Here is a 12904-nt window from a genome sequence, read left to right as displayed (position 1 = left end):
TTGCTAGGTGACAGCCACAATCTAGAAGATGTCGGTGAGACAAGTGGAGGTGTGCCTGAGAGCAGTGGATTTAATTAAAATGCATTTTAATAAAATTTAAGACACATGTTATGATTGTTATCTTGAAAGAACTGCCAAATGTTGTGTTGATGTCTGGCCATTGGTCATAAATGAATTTAATGTTAACATCTAACAGTAGAGTCCCTTGTTTGACTTGTAGAATGCTACAAATTCTACAAGTCAAACATAAATATAGTTGGACGGACCTGTTAGAATAGTTTTAACTCATTCATTGCCAGCATGTGGCCTAGCTTACTTAATATTAGCCAAATTGAAGCAATACTGATTTTCTGATAAATAGTCTATTTTATAAAATAGATACTCTAAATAAATATTTAACAGGTGAGAACATTTTTAGATTTTATAAAGGCTTATTTCATTTTCAGGCTAATTTAAATGTATTTGAATTTGTTTGCAGTTTTTTTTTTCAGATTTTGAAAAATATTTTAGCTGTTTCATTTTAATTAACTGAATTTCAATAAAAATACTTGACTTGAAAGGATTAGGATATTCATTTGCAATGTTTGTGAGTTTTTTTCCAAATCTTAATAGATTCATTGCTAAGATTCATTCATAAAAAAATCAAGTGTCCTACAATGACTATAAAGCTTCTCCCAGTGGGAAATTTGTCCCTAACTATGTAGGGGCAATGATAGCCATGCCAGTCCAGGGACTCATTGCAGTTCTACTGTAAGGTGCCTGGGTCAAGGTCATTGACCGGCGTACCTAACATGTAACAACCATACCATGCATACTGCTTTAGGTTAATAGAGTATATTAATTAGGTTTGTATGCTTCCAAAAAAAATTCCACCATGTTCCTTCTTTTTTTTTACAACTCAACTACTGGATGTACATTTACATTCTGTAGAAAGCAAGCTATTCAAAGACATATGAAGCACCCTGATTGAACAAGCAGTTATTTAGATACACCCTGTGTCCTCATGCATTTGTGTAGCCAATATATAATTAAATGTGTAAACAAAAATTGCTAAAAAACAAAAACAAAAAAGAACTAAACTTCTGATTTTCAGGATGGAAACTGTATTTTTATAAACAAATATTTAACAGAATTCTACATTTTAAATTTCAAGAATAAATTCCACATTTCAACATTTGTGCGAAACTGTTCCACAATTCAATTCAATTCAATTCAATTCAGTTTATTTATATAGCGCCAAATTCACAACACATGTCATCTCAAGGCACTTTACAGTTCAACCAGATCATACAGTCAAATTGATACAAAGTTTTCTATCTAAGGAAAACCAGTTGATTGCAATGGCGCAGTAACGGTTTGCCTGGATTTTTTACAATGTAAATGACTGCAGTTGCTTGGTGGATGGCCAAACCTGCTACGTAGATATGTAACCAAGATGTTGTAGTTAAAGTTTATTATGGTTATTTCCTTCATTTCAGTTTTCTATGTAGTAAATCACTTATATTATTTTTCTTTTGACCATTTAAATATATGTTACTCACAACTAGAATAATTCAAAAATTCACATACACATCATTCTGCATTACCTTTATGTTGGTTGATAACAATATTAAAGGAGAAGTCAGCTCAGCAAGGAATGATCAACAGATCATTATCTATACCACGTTCGCAGTGATTTCATGAGTTTATCAGTAAAAAAGTAAAAATTATAATTCTCGTGGCGATCACTGAGTCTGGGAGCGGCCATTTTTGCCCAAACATAGTAACACCTCACTCCTGACATCTTCCGGCAGTGACGTCACGGTGCGGTAAGCCTAGTGCCATTCTCCCCGCTTTACAAGCAAAATCTATGGGAACTACTAGACACATCTGCAATCAACAACAATTATTGAAGATTTCCAGAGGACTTCACTATTGAAATTCACCAGAGCTATAGTGAAACTGACAATGTCCGGTTTCGGTTGTCTGACTTCCTCCATGGATTTTGGAGATGCTTCCCCCACATCATCAAACTGAAGTAAACACCTCTTTGGTTTGTAACACATACAATAAACTTTGCTCATTACTTTACAAAACATTTCAGTTAAAATTGTAGCATAGCTAGTGACACATTATTCATTTTGATTTTAATTAATTAAGATTTAGAGATCCAAAAGGGTTAATTTGAGTTTAAATGAAATAATAAAATACTGAGGAATTATTAGGAAAACTATGATATGTGACGCATTTCTTCACAATGTTTCGGCCAAATGTGTTAATGAATAGAAGAGAATCGGAGCATATTTTTTTAAGTGTGTCTGATGTCATGCAGCAAAGAGATGCATGCTGAAATAATCAGTCGAAGTCTGGCACAGAGTTTTATGAGGGAAAAAGCAAAGTGAATTTTTTCTCCCTCAATACTCCTCGTCTATAAAGGCTGTGGCACAGAAAGGCCTGCTAAACACTGCATGTCCACATATTCATCTCTGAAATCAGTAACTGGAGGTGCCAGTGTTACGCAGTGGCTGCTGAAGCAGTAGCTAGTAGAGATAATTGCAATGTATACAGGACTTGAATATAATACAGATTAGCTGCCTAACGTCTTTGAAGAACAGACTGTGTCCAAATAAACACATCTTAATTATACCCGCAGAGAATAGAAGTTGGAGAACATAGCATTACAGTGGTTAATTAATTCAGTGTTTTATCATTCTACTTTCCGCCTCATGCCAGAGTCATGCAACTAAAAGATTAATAATCAGTTCATCCTTTCCTCAGTGCTGTGGCTCAGTATTTTTCTGATCTCACTGTCCTGGCACTCATTAGTCTTCATCGGCCAATGCAGAACTGGACCCACAGATAAATAATGAATGTCCGCATGAATCCAACTCAATAAGAACATAGTTTGGTCTGTCAGACTAAGCGGTAGTTTTTTAGAACTCATCCATCGAAGTTTGGCCCTAAGCTAAGGTTTTGCTGAATAGTTAGCATGTAACTGCAGGTATCAGGGCATGCTGGGACTTGTGGAAAGATACCAGAGTGCCCTTCTGGGGCATACTTAAACTGCTGCTCTTTATTCTACAATAAGTGATGGAGTGACTTACCGCCGCTATGCTTTCTGAAAAAAGACAGGATTAAACTAAATCAAACACAGATAAAAGATTAATGTTGTATAACACATATAACGATCAAATCAGGCTTTGAAGAAAACTCTGCTCAGATGGACACAGATCTGTGAATACACATTTCTTAGATCAGATATATGTATCACCATGAGCCTTGCTCAACCAGTGCAGCAGCGGAGCAGGTTCAAAGCCACAGTAAACAGCGAGCTTCTTCTCTGCTTCACTTGAGCTTTTGGAGAAAAGAGAATCACATTGCAAGTCATTGACTGAAGATACTGCTAACCTGTTTTTTTCTTTGCACAGAAAAGTCTTCTGATAGATGTTTTGTAACTATAGCCCTTGCAAATTTCAATGGTGAAGTCCTCTGGAAAACTTAAATAATTGTTTTTGATTGCAGATGTGTCTACTAGTACCCAGTGACTTTGCTTTTGAAGCGGGGAGAACGGCGCTAGGCTTACCGCATGGTGACATCACTACCGGAAGACGTCATGAGTGAACAGATCTTGTCATATTATGCTTACAGAAGACCACATTTTTCCAGCAGAGCAACCATATTGGCCTAAAGACTGGACTCAGTATACAGCAGCTTAATTGAAACAAAAAAACTTTATTTGAAACAAAAAGCTGCTGTACATGACAAACTAAAGAGGATGGTTTAAATGTTCTGTGTTCTATTCAGTTAATAGTCTTTAATTAGACAAATGTTTTAGAGCATTATAATAATGACATACTCTGAGAATGGGCTGAAATTGGTTCAGTCTACGATGTTTCAGGCACAAAAAGCAGACATGACGTGTTCTCCAGCAGAATGCTCTGCCGGTAAACTGCTTGGATTTGACAGCCAGTGGGCTCACACTGTTCAGGGGGGGGTCTAGAAATGCAGAAACACTTGAACCGTTTCCCAGTATGTGCACTTGTGTGTTCTCCTTTGCTTATGAAACGTCATCAACCTCAGGCTTAACACTGTTCCAATTCACAAGGACACAAGACTGAGAACAAATTAAGTCCCCGGATGTTGTAGTCTCCCCTCCCTCTTTACCCAGCATGCATTCAACTCCCTTGAGGTTAATTTAGTGGTCAGTCAATGTAACTGCAAGTAAATTTCTTCTGAATCCAAGATGGCCGGTATAAATCATTTTGTATACACAAAGTGTTTACAAAATAAAAATAAAAGTTGCCTAAGTCTATGTCTAAGTGAATGAGCAGCTTACAACAGTGAAATGAACATTACCATTTATAAAGTGCAGCAGTGATCAGAATGCAAACAATGTAAACAAAGGATAAAATGAAACACCATTTTTAAGTCATCAGCAAAAGACATTGATTTGCAAAGGTTCAATTCACTGGAATTAAATAAATATAGTGTAAAGTCTAGTAGAACATTGATTTGTGTTCGATTTAGAGGGATTATGAAAAAAAATCTGCCATTTTGGTACTGCAAATATGACAAGTGTGATTCAGAGTATTGATTAGAACTTCAACAGTTCAACATTCTGATGGCAGTGGGTAAGAAGCTGTTTTGCAATCTGCTGGACTTGCATCAAATGCTGTGAAGGTGGAGGTGTGAGAGGTCTCTGATGATGAGCTCTGGACTCGAAGCGCTGGGATGAAATGTCCATAATGGAGGGAAAAGGAGCCCCCGATGATCCTCTCTGCTGTTCTCACCACTGTTCTCACCTTCTTCCAGTCTGAGACTCTGTAGCCTCCACACAATTCAGTGAGACAGCTGGTCAGGATGCTCTCTATGGTGCTTTTGTAGAAGGTCTGAAGGAAGTACAAGCACTTTTGTGCCCCTTTGACCAGTGAGGTGCAGCGATGTAGTCCAGGGTATACGCAGGTATTGTTGGGATCCAGAGGTTTGCCCTCAAGAGGGCGACGTGGATCCCTTTCTGTGGGCTTCTGTTTATCTGTTGGGATCCAGAGGCTTGACCACCAGAGGGCGCCGTGGATCCTTTCCTGGGAGCTGGTGCTCAGCACTCACAGCTGATCCCCATCAGCTCATGATTAAGCTCTCCTTACTTAAGCTGAAGGAGAGCTTCCCTCTGAGCCGGATTGTTGTCCTTGCCATGGTTAGCAAGCCTGAGCCACCCTGCCTGCCTGATCCCTGGTAACCTGTATCTGAATGTGTAAACCTGTAATTTGAACCTAACCTGCTCTGTCCTCTCTGCCTCTAGGGCAGAACCCTGAACGAACCCAATAAAATATTGGACTTTTAACCTGCCTGTGTGTCTTTGAGTTCTGCATCTAAGCTAGTAAACCTGCTGATCATGACAGGTATATATGCACTCATTTTCAATCAACATTGCATATACCCACTTTTAATTCCCCCATGATCCGCACTGTTAAGCAGAATCTTTGAGCCAAATATACATTTTTTTTCCTGGGATGGTAAAGCCATCACATGGTCTACTCTGCTTTTAATTGGCTGGTACTCACTGGCTTTACTGGTTACACTGGTTAACTGTAGGCTTGACAACCAGTGAGCGGTTCATGCTAAGGTTAATATTGCTCCCATATCGAATAACATTTATAAGGTTACTTTAAATGATTTGCCTTAAGGATTTGCATAGAATTGGTAATATGGATCAAGCTTGTCAAACAACACCTTCCTTATTAAAAATGTCCTTGTTACTTAACATTAGCCAACAGTTCGGCTATGTTAGTGATGCTACCCCGTTATAGTTAAGCCTAACATCGATGCTTTCCCTGCCACCTATCCCTTTCAGAAAAGATGCTTTCTGTTAAGAGGAAGGTGCCGGATGTAAGACGCTACACAATGCTGTATTTAGTAGGTTGAAGTAATTTGACACGAAGGTCAGGTAAAAAAGAAAACAAAGAAAATGTTGAGCTAGTAAGATTTTGCCACCATCCAAACACATAACTTAGTTTATTTTACTAAGCCAATCCTGGTGGTGTTACAATTTAACATCCTAGACATAAGCAAGTAAACCGATCATTGTGACACTATTTACACTTATACTTGTCATACTTCATTCCAAACACCTCTTCTACCTCGAGACCGCAAAGTTTCACTGAACAGTGGAGAAAGAGAAGCCCCATTTAGACTACCCCTCTGAAACCAATCCGTGCAGGGTTCGGACCGAGCTTGGATCAGTTAACCGTGCGGAGCTCGGTTCCTTACTACATTTTACGGAATAAAACAACGTTATAGCCCTATAAGCTTTTAACTATTTTATACTGATAGCAAATTATCATTAAACTCAACATTATTTAAATGTAAAGCAATTTCCCTCATCCATCCATTCATCCATTCATCATTCATCCACCCATCCATCATCAGTCCATCCATTCATCCATCCATCCATCCATCCATCCATCCATCCATCCATCCATCCATCCATCCATCCATCCATCCATCCATCCATCCATCCAAAAGGATCTTAACGGATAGAAAGGTACTTCCTCAATGCCAGGTACTGTCATTTATTTTACATTAATAATGTTCTTATTTGTTTTTATTGTAGACAATGCAGTGGAAATGTAGGGAGTGGATATTGCTGGGTATTCCTGCCAAGGGTTCTGATCATGGGATCAAGCCTTTAGGAACCACCATAAAACCTTGCATCTCTCACTAAAGAGAGAGAATAACCCCATTCACTGCCCTGATCTCTGGAGAAGGTTTCTTAAGTTTAAGCCACCTAATGGCTCCACTGGGTGTTGGGTCAGTTCTACCAGTCTACTTACATTTGACCTTGACTCATAAACTGCAAGCAGAAGGAAAGCTGAAAAAATGAGGCCACAAACACCCTTGGTTCCTTCAAGGTGTTTCTGCAGTGGGAAACAGTTTCAATGAGCCTGAAGACAAATGTCATGATCAGCTGTTTTCTAACACAAATCTTCTGTTACTCATTTATCAAGTGGGAATATTAGAATCTGATACGATGCAGGATCAATTTCCCCCTTTGCTCTGAACTGCTGGTCTTCCTGTGGTGCTGTGGCCTCTTTGTGTAATTTGCTGCAGATTCAGAAGCAACTGAGCAGCCCATCAGCTTGGCAAAACAGTCCCGGAGTCTTTATTGATATGCTAATGTTGTTATTCATTAGTTGTCTTTAATTAGCAAGTCTGCTGGCTGAAGGCTTGAGCCTGACTGTGCTTACCGGCACCACAGGCCACTCATCAATTCACAAAACACAAAATTCATAAACAGCCATTAACAAAGAAAGGGTACAAACTATATATAAGTGTCATTTTTTTTATTTTTTAACTGTGAAAAAGGAAGGTAAACATTTTTCAAAAGAGGACAGTAGGGGGTTTAGACTAAACTGAATCACTTTGTGTTACTAATCTGTTTAAAATCTCCAAACATGACTAACTTAGCTGTTTCCAATTCCAGCTTTGTCCCAGAAATCTCCCTATTCAGCAGCACCCTGACTGTATGCAAACAAACATGCAGGACAAATTTTCTGGGTCCACTTATCATGAGAGAGGCATGTTAGTAGGCTGACTGATATGAAAGCCTGCATCCTGTTGGAAATTAGATAGATTCAGCCATTATTTCTGTGTATCATTTGGCATCAGAACATCCAAGTTCAGAATTAAAAACTCTGCTTGAATATCCTCTAAACCAACAATGATGACCTTGGAAAACAGTAACAGCCGAATACTATTCAGAAAGTCTAGACTTGGAAAAAGGCATTCTCTATATAACTCTTTCTATCTAACAGAAAACACTGTTTTCAAAGTCTTTTTGCCTGTTTGTCGTTTTTGCTCAATTTCCTTCGATTTTAGCATAACCTGTATTTTCTTTTGTTTGTTTTTATCCTGCTTCAGAGTAGTTCTGTGATTTCTTAATTCTGTAGGCCTTGTAAAAGACAGGCTGATGTATATCACTATCCTAACTGAAATAAACTTTTCACAAAAAGTGATTATTGAAAATAAATTTAGGTTTTTAACAAACCATATATTTCCACATCAAGCTAGGATGATTTTTATAGCGTTTTCGTTCACTCTCTGAGTTTATCCCAGTGTGTTATTAAGATGTGTAATAATATAAAATAGCAAAAAATTTAAATCAAAAAAAGTCTGTAAAGAGACAATAATAAAAAAATAAAAATGTGATTAAAACTGTTCTCAAACTAAATTAAAATTGAATTGAACTAATTGAAACATGACAAAAAAGAAGGGATTCAAACAGCTCTGATCCTGTATGCTCCAGCTGGACTGCCATCCTTTGGACCAATAGTTCAAAAGGTGATGCTGAATAAGTCTGGAGCGTTTCCTGACCACAGCAGCCATCCCTTTCTCTTACTTGTTGAATGTTTGCTTTGTTGTTGTTTCAGCACAGTTTCTGTTTCTTGCTTCAGACTTCGGTCTTCTCCCTTCTCTCTACTGGGTGCTGTGAGAGGACTCAGATTGTCATTTAGTGAGACAGCCTGTCAGTCTTCTGTCTAATCTTCACTTATTTAGCGGGTCTCCCATCCCCACTCCTCTGCAAGGCCACTGCATGTGGAGAGATGGCATTTGTGATGCTTTTTGCTCTGAGCTTTAGTTGTCTGTGATTTCTGATTTGGCTTTCAGACCAAGGCAGCATGGTTTTCCCTGATGTCTGACAGCCATGTAAGAATATGATGGGAGACACAAAAGGGAGAGAAGGGTGACATTTTATTTTTATTTCTTTCTTCTTCTTTTTTTTTTTTTGCCAGTGTCTCAGACACCCCAAATTCACACATTTCTTTCATCTCTTGGGACATTGTGTTGTCTCTCTCATCTGTAATTCTTATCTTTCTGTGTTACCCTAAGCCATCCTTCTATGTTTAATAATATATACATTTAAACATGAAATGTTTCTGATTCAAAGTGAAGCCTCACAGCAGGCCAGCTATCGGTGTGGCAATCAAAACATGTCACTCTGCAGCCTTGTTGCTTCATGATAGGAATTAATCTCAGCCTGGTGCAACAACTGCTCTTTACTCACATTTCTTTCCATGTTTTTCATCATACTCATGGTGTGTGAAAACATACAGGTCCTTGGAAAGATATCCATACCCCTTTAAAAGAAAAGTTGTCAGAAAGGAATAATCAATGGATCATTATTTATACCTAAAACTAATACGTTCACTGTTTGTCGAGATCACTGAGTCCGGGAATGCCCATTTTTGGCCAAATTAGCAACACCTCACTCCTGAAATCAGTGACGTCACGGTGCGGTAAGCCTAGCGCCATTATCCCCGCTTTACAAGCAAAATCAATAGGAACTACTAGACACATCTGCAATAACAACAATTATTTAACATTTCCAGGGGACTTCACCATTGGAAAACCATCTTTTCGGTTCCAGTTTAAAATCCTGGTGCTTACCTTCAGAGCCTTTACCGGTCAGGCTCCCCTTCTAGATTAGAGACTTGTTGTGTCCTTATACCTTACCTCAGATGCAGAGGTCTAAGGACCAGAACCTGTTCATGGTCCTTCGTACTCATTACAGGACAAGAGGAGATCGCTCCTTTTAGGCGGTCGGGCCACGGCCCTGGAACGATCTCCTGCTTTCCTTGCACTTCCTTGATTCTGATGACGTTTTTAAGAACGAATTGAAAACCTATTTGTTTAAGAAAGCATTTCATTCTAGTAGATGAAGAGTTGTTTTATTTCTTTTGTGACTGTAAATGTATTTTTATTTGTATTGTCATTTTGTGAAGCACTTTGTGACCTCTTCGTCTATAAAAGGTGCTGTATAAATAAACATTACCTACTTACTTACGTACTTACATTGAAATTCACCAGAGCTATAGCTAAACCAACAATGCCCACCTACATGGCAGTTGGATGTTGTACACTGAAATTAATAATGTAACTGCTTTTGGTATTTACTTAATCATATTTAGTTACTTTAATACAATTGTTTTATGTCCTACCCTGCTTACATGAAACAATTGTGTTAAAGAAACTAAATATGATTACGTAAATACCAAGTGTAATACATCGGGTAAAAGTGAAAAAAAAAAGGTTTTTCACCTTTCCGATCCATTATCCTCTACGGACGAGTTCGTCGTTGGATTGCAACATGAAGAGGGAGGTTTTGCCTGATGTTTAACTAAGCAGAGTTAACTGCAGCAAATCGCACTGCAGTGAAATAAATATCAAAAGTACCACTTTAAAATTGTAATTTTAAAATTTTCTTTTACTTGAAATGTTTTTTCACCATGTAAAAGAATTTAAGATTGCTATCAATATATATATATATGTTTTAGGGATATCCTAATCAAAGGAGAAATGCTCAAAAAAGAGAAGCTTAGTCTAGTCTTTATAACTATGATGGTATGATGAAGACATGTAAACTACTGCTCATCTAGATCAGCCAAATGAAGTAAGTTGTAGGGGGCTCTATGTCATACAAAGAGATTGCTGTTTAGCAAGAAATAACAGCTGCATTTCTTTTTTGTTTGCAAAGTAACCATTTTTTATATCTCCTCTACAATAACTACTAGCTGCACATTCGGGTACAAAAAGTATTCAGACCCTTTTTCATTTGTTACTCTTATAGCAATTTGCTAAAATCAATAAAGGATTATTTTTTTATTTTTCATTAATGTACATTCAGTACCCCAACAAGATATTGAACAGCTTTTTTTACTGATCAGAATATTTTTATATTAAGTAAGAGCTTGATAAGTTGAACATCGATGCTTGTTGAACATGAACAGTCAAGTGCAGCAAACAACATTCATTTATTTCAGTTTTCTGGTACTTAATTAAATGGTAAAATTTCTCAAAATTCACTTAAAACCAAAAGTCAAACCAGCCCACAGACATGGCATTGACTGCTCTCTTGACCAGAGTCCATTGTGCTTAATGCCTTACTGCTGCATAAGGAATTGTTTTCTTCTAGATGCAGTGATATGGAAGCTTCGACTCCCTAACCCATTCTGTGAGGTTTTGCAACCTCACAGAATATTACAGAATTAACAGTAATATTGCCACCTAAAGGAGTGGGGTAAAAAAGCAATTTCACATATTTTGTTCATATTTTGTTGCAAATGCAATTGATGGTCAAGTCCTAGTTCCGATAAATACAAAACACAGTTGATGGAATTTGAGAAATGCACTGCAAATCATTCCTTCTGCTTTCTTTAGATCTTAGATTCTCCTTAGATCTTCAAAACAGTGACACTCTCTGTTAAATATAGTTGGCCAAATTAAACTAAAACACAATAAATACAAAGATGCAGAACTCTGCAGATAGGATTCTGTGTCATCAGAACCAAGCTTATAGGATCAGATCATGACTAAGTTAGACAGTCATCATGTGGATATTACTATGTAGCAACAACAGTCCCCACGGGTAGGATGAGTAGCAACTGATCCTACCCCGGTGCGTGTAATTTCCAAAAGCCACAAACCTTCACAGTACAGTTCATTAAAACGGACAATTCTTTATCCTTGGATTCAGCTGCAGTCTCTTTGCATGGTTGGATTATTTCTTTGATGTACTGGAAGCAAAACTGCCTCACTGTTATCATCCTTAAAACACAGAGATAAATAGAAAGAAATGACTTTTTTCTAACACTGCATGTAATGAGGAAGGAAGGTTCTGGATGAAGGAAGGATCAGGGTTAATATTAACTTCATGCATAATAAACATATATTTATCGTTTCTTTTGACTCCTGGGTTTCTTTATGATATTGTTGTATTGAAATCTCCCAAAATGCTCAAACAATCTGTATGATTCCAAAAAAGTTAGAAAAACAAACCACCTGACTTTGTTTTCAAAGTTTGAAGACATTTTGCTTCCAATACAGGAAGCTTTTTCAATTCAAAATGTCAGAATTAGCAAGGAATTAAAATTTTTATAGAGTAGCCAAACAAAGCCTTTTTTTTTTTCTTTTTTTTTTTGCTTGGAAAACATGCAAGTTAACCACAAGAACAGGTCCACCCCTTAGTAGCGGAGAGTCGTTGAGGTCTTTGTTAGCCTACAATACCCAGTGCTGGTCTATGCATCTGAAAGGGGAGTCACTGGAGCATTGTTGGCCCTGCTGACCAGGCGAGATGTCTTGGTCCCCTGCATGGCGATCAGGATTATGATAGCAGGAAGGAATCAACTCTATTGCTGTGTTGTAGATTTTTTAGAGCTGAAATCTGAGTCCCCCCCCCCACTGTTTAAGGTTGTTTTTTCTTTCTTAACTTAAATGGCTTCCTTCTCACCCCTTTCAAACCATGTCAAAAAAACAATGTCCACTGTCCATAAGGTGTAGATGTACCGCTGAATCTTGTCCGGCGGTGGTAGCTCTCCTGTGTTGAGTTATGTGTCTGTGGAGAGGTTGTTTGGTTTCTCCGATATAAAGATGGTGTACTATGTATTATTAATGATCTATAAATAATTAAAAAAAAAGGGCAACAGAATCAAATAAAATTTCAATCTAAGCCCACTGGTGAGTTTTGCGTTTTTAGAAGATGCCGTGGGCTCCCCTTGAGGGCCCCATGTTTGTGACCCCTGCTGTAGAGTGTCACACCTTAAAAACCGTATTTTAAAATTTAGTCTGTGCATAGTCAGGCAATTATCTGAGAACCAGACTGCAATCACTACACATTAATGACTTCAGGTGTTGAAGAGTAGGGTTGTGTTTTGTTAAAGGATAAAAAGTTTATAATGTTGGAATATACTTCCCAACTCACTGTAAAAATCATATTCTAGATTTAGTCTGTTGCTCTGGCATCACCCCCTCTGACTGTAAATCCCATACCGTCGCTTTTTCCGATCACATGCTCATTACTTTTAACGTTAAGCTCCCCCTGTCTAAAATCACCCTCCCTCGCATCATCTCCTTCCGGAATGTAAAGGACATC

Source organism: Cyprinodon variegatus, unplaced genomic scaffold (genome assembly GCF_000732505.1).
Source record: "Cyprinodon variegatus isolate N-32 unplaced genomic scaffold, C_variegatus-1.0 Scaffold200, whole genome shotgun sequence".
Taxonomy (NCBI): domain Eukaryota; kingdom Metazoa; phylum Chordata; class Actinopteri; order Cyprinodontiformes; family Cyprinodontidae; genus Cyprinodon; species Cyprinodon variegatus.
The sequence above is the reverse complement of the archived record's forward strand: the minus strand, read 5'-3'. Positions refer to the sequence as shown.